The 13305-nt window shown below is 48.8% G+C and overlaps 1 protein-coding gene and 1 long non-coding RNA gene across 6 annotated transcripts in view; one reads left to right on the plus strand and one right to left on the minus strand.

Moving 5' to 3' along the window:
• The window catches only part of BCLAF3 (BCLAF1 and THRAP3 family member 3), an 856420-nt gene that overhangs the window by 681474 nt on the left and 161641 nt on the right, over positions 1 to 13305 (plus strand). The window lies entirely within an intron of this gene.
• The window catches only part of LOC138526396 (uncharacterized), a 147874-nt gene that overhangs the window by 52571 nt on the left and 81998 nt on the right, over positions 1 to 13305 (minus strand). The gene's annotated exons all lie outside the window — the stretch shown is intronic.

Consider the following 13305-nt stretch of genomic DNA (forward strand, 5'->3'; position numbering starts at 1 on the left):
AACGCACAAGTGCATGGGAGATGGAGATGGGTAAGTGCAAGAGAGTGGGGGGGGGGTGGAAAGTGCTGAGCAAAAATAAGAATAAGTAAATAAAACATGAATAAATACATAAATAACAAAAAGCAACAAACTATGGCAGTGCAGCCAGCAAGTGGCAGGAATAAGGCAACAGACAGGGTGTGTCTGAATAAGTGCAGAAAAAGAGAGGGCGGGGGCTGTAGGGTTACAGATACAGATCCCAGTGCAAGGGATTGCCCTGAGGCAGAGAGGGTGGGTGGCAGGGTGAGAAGTTACCTGGGCCCTAAAGATAGAGGGAGACCAGGTGCACAATGCCGAGGCAGAGCAGATCAACAGGGGAGAGGAGAAGAGAAGGCAGAAGCAAAGAGGAAGATCTGGAGGTGCTTCTGGAACCTGAGATGGTTCTCAAGTTTCGGAGTGGCAGGGAGGCTGTTCCAGAGGGAGGACCCAGGTGAAGGAAGATATCTACCCCCAGTACGTTTCTTAGAAAAATGACTGACCCTGAGGGAGTTAGAGGTGCTGGAGCGAAGGGCTCTGGAGGGAAGGTATATACGGAGGGACAGCTGAAGGTATTTTGGACCCGGGCTTCAGAAAGCCTGTTTGGACCCAGTCCCCAATCCCTGCTTTCATGCTCCCTGGCCTTCCTTTCATCCTCCTGTCTTGCCTTTCATTGGCCCTTCACCTCAGCTGATTCTGCAGGCTAACTTCTGCCTGTCCTTTCCCCAGGGAGGTGTTAGAAACATTAGAGTATTCAAAATGGGTCTTAAGCACCTCTCCCTTTTTGTATTTGGGCCAGCTGGTCTCTGGCAATAGAGGCCTGCAATAGTCAATTTCCCTATTTGTGTGGGTCCTTCACAGCTGGTGGACAATGCTGGTTTGGCTCGGGTTTGTGCAATGTTCTTTAGCGAGCAAGTCTCTCTGGGCGCTCCTCGCTCTTGCATTGTACTGTGCTGGTTGTTCTGTCTGTGCTGGTAGATCATCTGACCCACTCCACTTTTTAAGTCTCTCCCATTTCAACTGCGGTGGGTCGCGTAGTGGCTTGCTACGTTTTGTGCTCTTACGTGTTTGTTTCTGCTTCTCGCTCAACTCTGTCCCTCTCTGGTTGTCTGCTGGCTGTACCGTCTGATTGCTGCTGGCATAGTGTGTCCTGTGGGACAAAAAGTAAGATACTGGGCGGAAAGGTGCCATGCAGGCATGGAGTGGCAGACAATGTACCCTGAACAAACATATAGGCACTTGGGTAAGAGATATAGATTGGTTCCCTCCCAACTCCCACACCCGGTCTCTGGGGTAGGACTGGTTCTGGAGTAAACTCTGGTCGGCCTCCCACCCCGGGCTGAGAGGAGTTTCTACCCTCACCTGACCGAGGCTGTTCTGTCCCTGTCGCACGTTATCACCAGAAGCACAGTCAACATCAACACTGACCTTCTCCATAGGCACAGAGGAAATGTTTGTAGTTGAAGAACGTACATGCTTCAGTAACAGAGCTTTTGACAGTGACATGGTGCCGCAGACCTAGGCTCTGGCACTGTACAAGCCAAATAAGGAAATGGTAGAAGAGAAATTGAAGGAAAAGGCCATGGGGCGAAAGGAAACAAAGGGGGGGTGGGGTGGGACTACCATGATAGAAAAGGATACCAAGAGAAATTGGAAAAAAGATGTAAAGGCACACGTACACATATATATTTGCATACAGACGGAACATACATTAAAAAAGGACAAATGGAAAGATGCACTCATATGTATACACCCATCCACCCAACGTCCAGTAGCTCTATACCATGTATTGACTGAATAAAACAATCAGTCCATAGAATCTGTATTGACAGAAAATTATGCTTAAAGGAAGAGGTCACTTCCACAGCCCCTTTTACAGCATCGTATGAGATGCACAATGGCAAAATGTATCCATAGCATAAAGGCGGGTTCATAGGAGAAAGTCCATTTACACATTTGTATGCTGAGGTGCCACAGGAAGCTGGCTAGTGTGGGACCCAGCAAGTCAAGGCCACATAACCTAAGTATTACTAGTGGGCAGGCTCACAAGATAATTCATTAAACACTGTTACTCCTAATAATGTGCCTGTTGCTCCTCATGTGGAATCACCATTTGAGGACTCGGTGGTGTGCACATCCCTGCTGCACAGGGTCACGCTGGATTGCAAATGCCTAGAAACGATAGGGATACAGATTTGCCCTTGAATAAGGGCATGAGAAGACCACTTTTGTGATGCCTGAAATTTCCAACCTGTGGGAGCGTTATGAAGATCTTAAAAATCCCCTCCCTGTTAGGCCACCTACCTGGGGGGGGGAGACGCTCCCGGTCCTGGAGGATCTATCCGAGGTTTCGGTTAGCAGGGAGAGGAGTCTCCCGGCACCCGATTCCTCGGATAGTATCCGTTGTGCGCATGCGCCACGGCCCGCGGAGTCCAACGGCTTGCGCTTCAAGCCTCGTTGTCACTCCGGGGTTTACGGGCTGCGCCATGCGCAAGGCGGCCTGCGTTCCACGCCTAGGCTTCATGCCGAGGGATGTAAATAGCGGCTGTGTCAGGTAATGAATCGCGTCTTAACGCGGTTTGTTCCTGACCAGCCGTAGCAGCGCCTACCTTCTGTTTCGCCTCCAACCTGAGTTCCTGTTCTTGGTCCTTTTGCCTGCTCTCCTTCCTGGGTCCGTTCCACGTTGGCTCTCCCGAACCCTGCCCTCCTGGGGTCATCTGGGAGCCTTTTCTTGCTGCCTACCAGGAATCAGTCTCTCTTGCCTTTTGGACTCACCCTGCATTCTCACCCTGCATTAATTCTATCCTTGGTTACCAAGACCTTCCTGTTACCATTGGCAAGCCAATCCCTATACCCTGGTCTCCTGCCTACTGGGATTCCGCTGGCTCTCTGTGGTACCTTGCCCCTTGAAGATATCCCACCTATTGGTGGTCATCGCTCCAGAAGAACCGGTGCACTTGCCTGGTACCTTAGCCAGTGATTAGTCCCTCAGCCTGGCCTCTCCAGTACAGACATCATCCAAGAATCCCGCCTCGACAGGTGCTGTCCGCCCTAGGGACACACACCTTAACAGATTAAGACGCCTACCAATCTGTACTGTTCCAGGGATGGATGACATTGAGGAATTAAGGACTGAGGTCCGAGCCTTACGAGCCGAGATGACGGTACTCCACCAAGAGAACGTGGCCTTACGGCAGATGGTTGCTCAAGGATCCGGAGCAAATATAACGCCAGAGTCTGTGATGGCACAGACCAGCCCGGTGAAATTTGATGGAGATCCCAGACGAGTAGCAGAGTTCTGCAACTATTGCCGGATACATTTCTTGTGTCGCCCAACCCATTTCAGTCTGGACAAAGCCAAGATCGGATATATATTGGGTAACCTGGTTGGGAATGCGTTGGCTTGGGCTACGCCCCTGGTTGTAGCCAAGAGCCCGATACTGGAGGATTTTTTAGCCTTCGAGAAGGTCTTTTTGGATGTCCTCCAGTCGCCAAACCTAGCAGCAACAGCACAGAACCAGTTAATGGACTTAAAACAAGGCACCAGTGATATCATTGCCTACATCAGTCGTTTCCGTCAGTTAGCCACGGATTCCCAGTGGCCAGAAGTCACCCAGAAAACCCTCTTTCGTAGAGGATTAAGGGAAGAGTTCAAAGACGAATTATTACATATCCCAGAACCTGAGACCCTACAGACACTACAAGAACAAGTCCTGCGTATTGATCATAGATTGACGGAGAGGCGAAATGAGCGACGCAGATCTGACAAACCACTTCCTAGAATCCTGCCAGACATTCCCAAAGTCCAAGGCTCACAAGAACCAGCATCCGAACCCATGCAATTGGGAGCTCTGAGAGGACCCCTGTCAGAGGCTGAAAAGAAAAGAAGAAGAGATCTCCGGTTGTGCCTGTACTGTGGGGCCTCAGGGCATTACCTTTCCACGTGCCCACAACGTCCTCTCCGTAGGTCGGAAAACTAAACGGCCTGTCGTATGTAAGGAAGGCGACGACAGGCCCCTCTTCTTTGTTATCAGTCCTTCCAGTGAACGACCGGGAGAAACAACCCATGCAGCCAGTTGTCCTCATGGCCTTGAGGATCAATGTTACCTGGGCGAGAAATGACCCTGTAGAAGTCTTCGGGCTGCTGGATTGTGGGGCTTCCGGGAATTATATCGATGCTGACTTCGCTGCCAAGACCGGGATTGCCTTGTTACAGAAACGTTGCGCCTCCATGGTGGAGGTCATTGATGGCACTCCTCTGTCTTCTGGACCGGTCCATCAGCATACTGGGACACTACAACTTCAAATCGAGGAGCACCGGGAAACGATTTCTCTTGACGTCATCAAAACTCCTTTGTATCCAATCATCCTGGGTTTGCCTTGGTTGTTACATCACAACCCCAGTATTAACTGGGAGACCAGGACACTGGAATTCTGTTCAGTCCGTTGCAAGCAGGAATGCTTTGTCCACTATCATCCGGCTCTGAAGGCCTCGCCTTCTACTCAGACCGAAGTAGGCAACAGGACTGGTCTCTACTCGGTCACTACGATACCAGCTGAATACAGGGAATTCCACGAGGTATTCTCTGAACCCAAAGAGATTCCATTGCCTCCGCATAGGAGCTTCGATTGTTCAATAGAGCTCCTTCCTAACACAACGATACCACACGGCAAGGTCTACTCCTTAACTGTGCAAGAAAAGGAAGCTCTCCAGGAATATCTACAAGAATGCCTTCAAAAGGGATACATTATACCCTCCACATCTCCTGCGGGTTTTCCTTTGTTCTTTGTTAAGAAGGAGGGCACTCTTCGGCCATGCATTGACTATCGTCAATTAAACGACATCACTAAGAAAGACCGGTACCCGCTCCCCTTGATACGTACCATGATGGAGTCGTTACATGAAGCCCGGGTGTTTACGAAGCTGGACCTCAGAGGGGCCTATCATCTTGTGCGGATTCGAACCGGTGACGAGTGGAAAACCGCATTTAAGACCCCGATGGGTCATTACGAGTATCGCGTGATGCCATTTGGGTTGTGCAATGCCCCCTCCATATTTCAACGCTTTATGGATAACGTCTTTGCTGATTTGATCGGAGTATCAGTCTGGGTATATCTGGATGATATCCTTGTGTATTCCAAAGACCGCAAGGAACACTTAGTCCAAGTCCAAGAGGTTCTCAAGAGGCTACAGCTGAACCATCTGTACGTTAAGCCTGAAAAGTGTCTTTTTCATCAAGCTCAAGTGGAGTTCCTGGGCTATGTTATCAGTGCTACGGGAATACATATGGACCCTGCGAAAGTCCGTGCCATCCTAGAATGGAAACCTCCCAGAGACCGACGATCCTTGCAACGCTTCCTTGGGTTTATAAACTTTTATCGGCGATTCATCCCTTCATTTTCCAAATGGGCAGCCCCGCTCTCTAACTTGACCAGCAGTAAGAGATCCTTTTTGTGGGAACCGGAGGCCGCTGCTTCCTTTCTACGGTTAAAAGAAGCCTTTAGCACCTCCCCCATTCTTCAACATCCACGGGAGGATAGACCCTACATTGTTGAAGCAGATGCATCAGATTATGCTGTGGGAGCAGTTTTATTGCAATTGGATCCAGACGAAGAGATGGAGCTACCCTTAGCTTACTATTCCAGAAAACTCACCGCCAGTGAGCGTAATTATCCCATCATCGAGAAGGAGCTCCTTGCCATCAAGACTGCTTTCGAAGAGTGGCGCCACCATCTATTGGGAGGACGTTTCCCTGTAGAAGTGCGTACCGACCACCGCAACCTACAGTTCCTACGTTCATTACAATGTAGAACATCACGTCAGGCTCGATGGGCCTTCTTCTTTTCGCAATTTGATTTCCACATAACATACATACCCCACAACAAGAACGTCAGGGCTGACGCACTATCCCGCTCACTGGAGGATGACGTTGCACAAGAAAACAAGGGAGAGCTTGTGCTAGCCCCGAAACACTTTCTTCTGGCTCTTACGCCCTATCTACAGAAAGTCGCTCAGGAGACTGCTGCGGACCCAAGACGTACAACTTTATTGAAGAATCCGGAGGTGTGCGAAAAGGACGGCTTCCTGCTCTTCCGAAATAGATTGTACGTACCCTCTGAAGAACTCCGTAGGGCCATATTACAAGGACTACATGATTCAAAAGTTGCAGGACATCGTGGGGTACGCGCTACACAGGAGAAGATGGCTCGTCAATTCTGGTGGCCTGGCTGGGCTAAACAAATCAAGCAATATGTGGAGACCTGTCCAGTGTGTGCCCAGGTCAAGACACCTAGACAGAAACCTGTAGGCCTACTGCAACCCACTGAAATTCCTCCTCACCCCTGGCACACACTTGCCACAGACTTCATCGTGGACCTGCCAAGCTCCGAGGGTCAGACTTGCATCATGGTAGTGGTGGATTGCTTCACCAAGATGGCACATTTCGTTCCCTTTCCGAAAATACCCACAGCTACTCAGATGGCCCAGTCTTTCTTACAGAACATCTATCGTCTACATGGCCTGCCAGAGAAGATTATATCTGACCGGGGCTCTCAATTTGTATCCGCCTTCTGGGGTCAACTCTGTCGCCATTTGAGTATACACAGGGCTCTCAGCTCTGGCCACCACCCACAGACCAACGGGCAGACGGAAAGAACCAATCAGACTTTGGAACAATATCTACGTTGTTTCACCAATGCTTCCCAAACCAATTGAGTGTCTAATCTAGCTTTGGCAGAGGTCGCCTATAACAACTCCATGCACTCAGCCACTGGGTTTAGCCCTTTCTATTGTTCTTCCGGCCTACACCCCAAACTCCTACCACTCTCACCCGTACAACCCAGTTCAGTTCCCTCAGCTGATCAGCTGATAGCCAAGTTACAAGGTTGTCATAGCCAGGTTTTGAGTGCCTTGCATGTGGCTAAAGCGAGTATGAAAAAAGCCACTGACAAGCATCGCAAACTTGGTCCGGTTTTTCATGTAGGAGACCTAGTGTGGCTATCATCCAGAAATCTCCCGGCCAGAAACCTTCCGTTGAAATTGGCCCCTAGGTTCCATGGTCCTTTTCGTATCACTAAGCAAGTGTCACCGGTAGCTTTTAGACTGGCCTTACCAGCTTCATGGCGTGTTCACCCAGTCTTTCATGTGTCCCTGTTAAAACCCTATCGTCCCGATTCCTTTGGTCGTTCCCACTCTCGGCCAGCAGCCGTCGATGTTCAGGGTACGCCAGAGTTTGAGGTCCAGGAGATTTGTGACTCCCGTTTCTATAGGGGTAAATTGCAGTTTCTGGTGGACTGGAAGGGCTATCCCCCCTGTGACCGCACCTGGGAACCGGTCATCAATGTTCATGCCCCTCGTCTTGTTCGGGAATTCTATCTCTCTCATCCTTGGAAACCCGGTTCTCCTGCCCTTTCTGTGGGGGGTTATGGTGTTAGGCCACCTACCTGGGGGGGGAGACGCTCCCGGTCCTGGAGGATCTATCCGAGGTTTCGGTTAGCAGGGAGAGGAGTCTCCCGGCACCCGATTCCTCGGATAGTATCCGTTGTGCGCATGCGCCACGGCCCGCGGAGTCCAACGGCTTGCGCTTCAAGCCTCGTTGTCACTCCGGGGTTTACGGGCTGCGCATGCGCAAGGCGGCCTGCGTTCCACGCCTCGGCTTCATGCCGAGGGATGTAAATAGCGGCTGTGTCAGGTAATGAATCGCGTCTTAACGCGGTTTGTTCCTGACCAGCCGTAGCAGCGCCTACCTTCTGTTTCGCCTCCAACCTGAGTTCCTGTTCTTGGTCCTTTTGCCTGCTCTCCTTCCTGGGTCCGTTCCACGTTGGCTCTCCCGAACCCTGCCCTCCTGGGGTCATCTGGGAGCCTTTTCTTGCTGCCTACCAGGAATCAGTCTCTCTTGCCTTTTGGACTCACCCTGCATTCTCACCCTGCATTAATTCTATCCTTGGTTACCAAGACCTTCCTGTTACCATTGGCAAGCCAATCCCTATACCCTGGTCTCCTGCCTACTGGGATTCCGCTGGCTCTCTGTGGTACCTTGCCCCTTGAAGATATCCCACCTATTGGTGGTCATCGCTCCAGAAGAACCGGTGCACTTGCCTGGTACCTTAGCCAGTGATTAGTCCCTCAGCCTGGCCTCTCCAGTACAGACGTCATCCAAGAATCCCGCCTCGACAGGTGCTGTCCGCCCTAGGGACACACACCTTAACACTCCCACACTCTGCCTGCCCCATTGCACTTGGAGAAGAAGTGAAAAGTAGCAGAAGATGCACCTATGTTCCTTTAGGATTGAACCAGACAAGCCTCTGTGATAATTGCCACAGTAAGAAAAAGCCTTTGTCGGATCTTCAGTTCCAGTGGTCGACTGAGTTTCTGCTCCATGACCCTCATCTTTTGAGCAGAAAAGCAGGCTAAGCCCACCAATCGCCAGACATGCATTCAATCAAACTCGGGGGTGGCTGTCCAATGGGGACAGCCACCCCACCCCTCCCCCCCAGCACCACATCTGTACCTCGAGGCAAAAAGGGTGTGGGGGTAGTGGGGTGTCAAATTTAGACTGCATCTGTGCTAGTGATTACAGCATCAGATTCAACACTGGCTTCACAAGATATGACAGAGACCAGTGGCAGAAAATGCATGCACTTAACTCCATTCCTTCCTGAAGATGAGCACAAAGCATGCGTTCTCTGAATCTACGCAAAGCGTACTTCCGACGTGGTGTTTGCTAAGATTCCTTGCGGGAGAGGAGCGTTGACAGTTCAAAGTGCTTACCTTTGGACTGCAAGCAGCACCAACTTTTCACCAAGTGCTTAGTCCCGGGGGTTGCGTGTCTGTGCAGGAGAGGAATCAATGTGCTCCGATACTACGATGATAGGCTGGGCACTAACAACCAAGGCCCACAACGAAGGCCATTGTCTGCTTCCTGTCCGCTACGGTAACGCTGCCTGCTTTCCCTGCCCCTCCTTGGTTGCCTGTGTGCCGCTCCCCCACCCCCCGGTTGTCTGCATGGTCTGTGTGCCACTCCCTGCACCCCCTCCAGCCCCCAGTTGCCTGTGTGGTCAGTGTGCCGGTCCCTAAACCCCCCTCTGGTTGCCTGTGTGGTCTGTGTGCCGCTCCTTGCGCCCACCCTCTTGTTGCCTGCGTGATCTGTGTGCTGCTCCTTGCCCCCTTTTTTGTATGCATTTTCGCCTGTTTGCTTGAATACCTTCTATCCTGCTCTCCCTCCCCCCCCACACCCCTTCTAGCCCTCTCCTCCTATGCCCCCCGCCACATCATACCCTTTTGGAGTTCGTCTTGACACATTGTTTTTGCCTAGTTCAGGTCTGGCCTGTGTTGTATGCATTTAGCCAAGTTTGGGTCTGGCCTTTGTTGTATGCATTTAGCCTGGTTCATTTCTGGTCTGTTTCATGCATTCAGTTTAGTTCACTCCTGACTGTGTTTGTTGTGCAAACTTATTGTGTCATTTTCGATGCTTCACCCCTGCTTTGTTTGTGATCTGTTTTGCCTTTGTTTTCCTGTTTGCCAGCCCCTAACCGCCGCTACCTGCTTGCCTATTCTTCTTTTTTACCACACTCGGTCTACTCAGTTTCTCCTACTCTCACCATCCTCCACTCTCCCCTTTGCCCCTTCCCCTTACTATATTATTGCACTTACTCTATCCGAAATGGCATCTGACATAGTACTATAGTAGCTGTCTTTCTTCCTCCCCCTCCTTGTTCATCCTCCTGCTCCAGCACTACCTGAAAGGTCATCAGGCCTCGTATGATAGTCGCTTGTTTTGTTCCTCTCCTCCTTCCTCTTCCCCCCCGCCCCCCGCCCCTCACCTCTTGTCAACTCTCCGTCTCTATCGGAAATGTTGTCAGGCCTAGGATGATAGTTGCTTGTCTGTCTCACTCCCCCCCCCACCCCCCATCCCTTTATCTTTGTCACAGCTCTTGCACTATCAGAAATGCCGCCAGGGCTAGTATGATAGTTATTTAACATTCTGAATGTCTCATGGCCTTGTAAGAATCTTCATTGTATTTTCCCTTGTTCCCTCCCTTGCCTTGAAAGCGCTTTGAAACACATTGAGTATAGGCACTATATAAATAATTCAATTCAATTCAAAGCCAAACGCAACAAAACGATAGACTAAGCAGCAGAAAGTATGTCCACTTAACCAACAAATTGGGACTGTCTGTTAGGATTGGAAAATCTCCAGGGTCCCAAACATTAAAATAAAGGTCCAGAGCGTGGTCGGACACATTTTAACACCAGAGAACTGGTAGTTTGCAGAATGTGACCTCTGAAATCAGTTGTTTAGAGTCTTTCAGGGGTAATGCCATCTTCCCCTTTTCTATTGTTAAAAAAAGAGTGTTGCAGGAGGAGTTTCAGTCCCTGTGAGTACAGTAAATATCCAATGGAAAGACGCAGCTTTTATTACAAGAGACTGAAACTGACCCTGCCTTGGCGGACAGAGAGCGTTTACATCTGTAAAGAGGAATGCAACTACAACATCTTCAGCCAGAGGTGATGGTGGTTACGGACACATTATTGGAAGGTTGGGGTTACACAGTCTTTCTTACAACCAGACCCCTTTGGCCAGAGTAAAAAATGTGCATAAATGTTGTCGAGTAAATGGGAATAATGTTGGTGCTCAGAGCGTACCTGCAACACGTTTTAAAAAAAGTCTCTTAGCCCCAGATAAGGTCTTTAACATTTTACATTGAGTAGCCAGTTATGACGAGGTCATCGACCCTATTGAAAAAATGCACAGAATGTACAAGTGGGAGTTCAACTGTGCAGAAACTGAAGAATTCATCCTGTTCTATCTTATCAATACCTCCATTATGGGTTAAACGGCTTTGGGGCCTGGATCTATTTGATCTGCCCATTGCACAGCACTTTGCTTTCAGAGAAACGTCTACGCTGCAGTTGAGCAGCAAGGGGGCGATCCTCCACTCTAATCAGGGCTTCTTAGACTTGGTAGATGAGCACGTAAAGGGCTAGAATTTACATTATTATTCTCATCCAAAAATGCATTCATTTTGTAGGCACTGCCAAGAGCAGGATCTAGAAAGACAACAAAGGAAATGGTAAAGATTCTGTGTCTGTGAACATTTGAACCCTCCAGCTTGTCTTCCACATGAGGTATTAGGTTATCTTCTGCATGTCGCAGTCTGGCTTTACCATGAAAGCAACTGCCAGCCATTTCAAGATACAAAAACGAAGAGTACTTAAGATACGTTGTTTTCAAAACCTGTTTGTTTTTAAAGGGATTTCTTAAAAGGTACCCTTCAGTAACAACTCTGGCTCCTGCTTGGGAGATAAATGTTGCCTATAGCAGAATGACGAAGGCTCTGTTTGAAGGAGTGCACTCTTCGTAATTGAAATATATATTGTGGATAAATGCATTGGTCGTTATGTTGGCTGAGCGCATGAGCAGGGAAGAAGCATTCCCAGTAGTGAACCTACAGAAAATGTTATCCTGATAAAGGGGCATGTCTAAGTCTTTCAAGATGTCTACCAAATATGGTTTGAGTCCTACTTGCATCACAGGGTGTTTAGCAGTATTTTTGGGGAATCCTACCATGGAGGCAGATTTCTTAACACACTGGATGTTAAAAGCACTAAGGTATTATGTAAATCGCACAAAGCACTGTAGACTGACATCTCAGCGGTTTGTACAGTACTTGTCTACACCTTTTGCTGCGATATAAAACAGTTTACCTCGATGATAAGCCTCTGGCGTATTTATTTTGTCCCCATCACTGATGAACCTAAAGATAAACGGCAACAAGGTGCCTTATCCAGTGTTTTGCTGGAACAAAACCACATTGCCAGTGCACAAGGTTTTGGTCAAACCCAATGTGTTGCATTAGTCACTGTGCTACAAAGCAGGCACTGAGTCCCTTTCCTAAAATGGCACAGAGCGCATGGTTCTTTACTGTGTTGTCCAAAAGCTATTGTACCTTGTTTCAGGGTTCATGATCACTGCATTGGTTATGTCGAGGTTTGAACAATCTGGGACAGCCTGAGATCTGAGTTTGAGCCTCCATTCCAGAGCCTTTTGTAATGGTTTAAAACTGCCTAGAGTTAAAACAAACTGATTTAAATGTGTCCTATGGTTCGTTACCATATTGACTAAATACAAAATCAAATCAAAACCAAAGATGAACACTTTAGGGGTTAATTTCATGGTACAAAGGAGGGCAACAGAAGTTGACAACCAGTTGTCTACAATTATCCATGGGAGCAGTGCACAATCCACCCCATCACCCTGCTTATTTTTCTTTTGTAAGGCCAGATACCACATTGTGATGGGTCTGTCTTTGTTGTCTCAGGCATTGATTACTTGCTATATTTCTTTCTTACATGATATTCTAACACTGAGTGGTATACCAGGCAGATACTGAATTATGGGTTAACCCACTGCACGTTGCAAGGTGTTGATTCACACCGTTTCAGATTGTGATTTCTGTATACTCGGGATACAGTGGCCAATTGGCCCTGATTATTAATGTGACAAGTTTCTCAGATGGTGTTAAGAAAACTCACAAATCTGATAAGACGGTTGAAGGGTTTTCATTAACACATAGCATACATCTGAAATGCAGGATTTGAGACAACAGGATAATTTGACTTAGGGGTTGATCTAACTGGTCCCTCAGCCACCCGTGGGCTCCCTCCACACTAGCCCAGTCTTCCCTATTTCTGGGTCAGTGTAAACACTAAAGGTCAATAACCTCACTACCGGGAAAGCCAATAGACTAAGTTGTTATGCATCTTACTACTTTCAATTCTAGTGTTCCCATAGTGAAGGTTTTAAGAATTCAAGATCACACCTGTTTTTCCTCGAACAGTCCTGTTTGCTGTCTCCCTTCTTTCCCTGATCTCCTGCCTCTTCACTCTAATCGCCTTTCTACTCATTCTTGCTCTCTTGCCTTCCTCCCTCCTATTCTTCCACATTCACTCCCTCTTCACCCAGGCTTGGCTCTCTCTTTCTCCCCCACCTCTCTCCCCCTCTGTCCCTCTAATCTTCACACTCCTTGCTCTACTATCTGTACTACTTCTTCCACATACTACTCTCTCCACCGTCCAACCTTCCCGTCTACAACTCCTGCCACTCCCTTCTCTCTACTGCTCACTCTCCACTCCACCATTACCTGTCACCTTATCTTACACTCCATTCTCTTCTTTACTCTCACCCTCTACACACGATCCCTTCCCTCACCTACCTCTTACACCCCACTACCACTCACTCTCACATACTCGCACTCTTACCACTAGGTACCACACTCTCGAAATTTTAA

Source organism: Ambystoma mexicanum, chromosome 7p (assembly GCF_040938575.1).
Source record: "Ambystoma mexicanum isolate Mex_15411 chromosome 7p, UKY_AmexF1_1, whole genome shotgun sequence".
NCBI lineage: Eukaryota > Metazoa > Chordata > Amphibia > Caudata > Ambystomatidae > Ambystoma > Ambystoma mexicanum.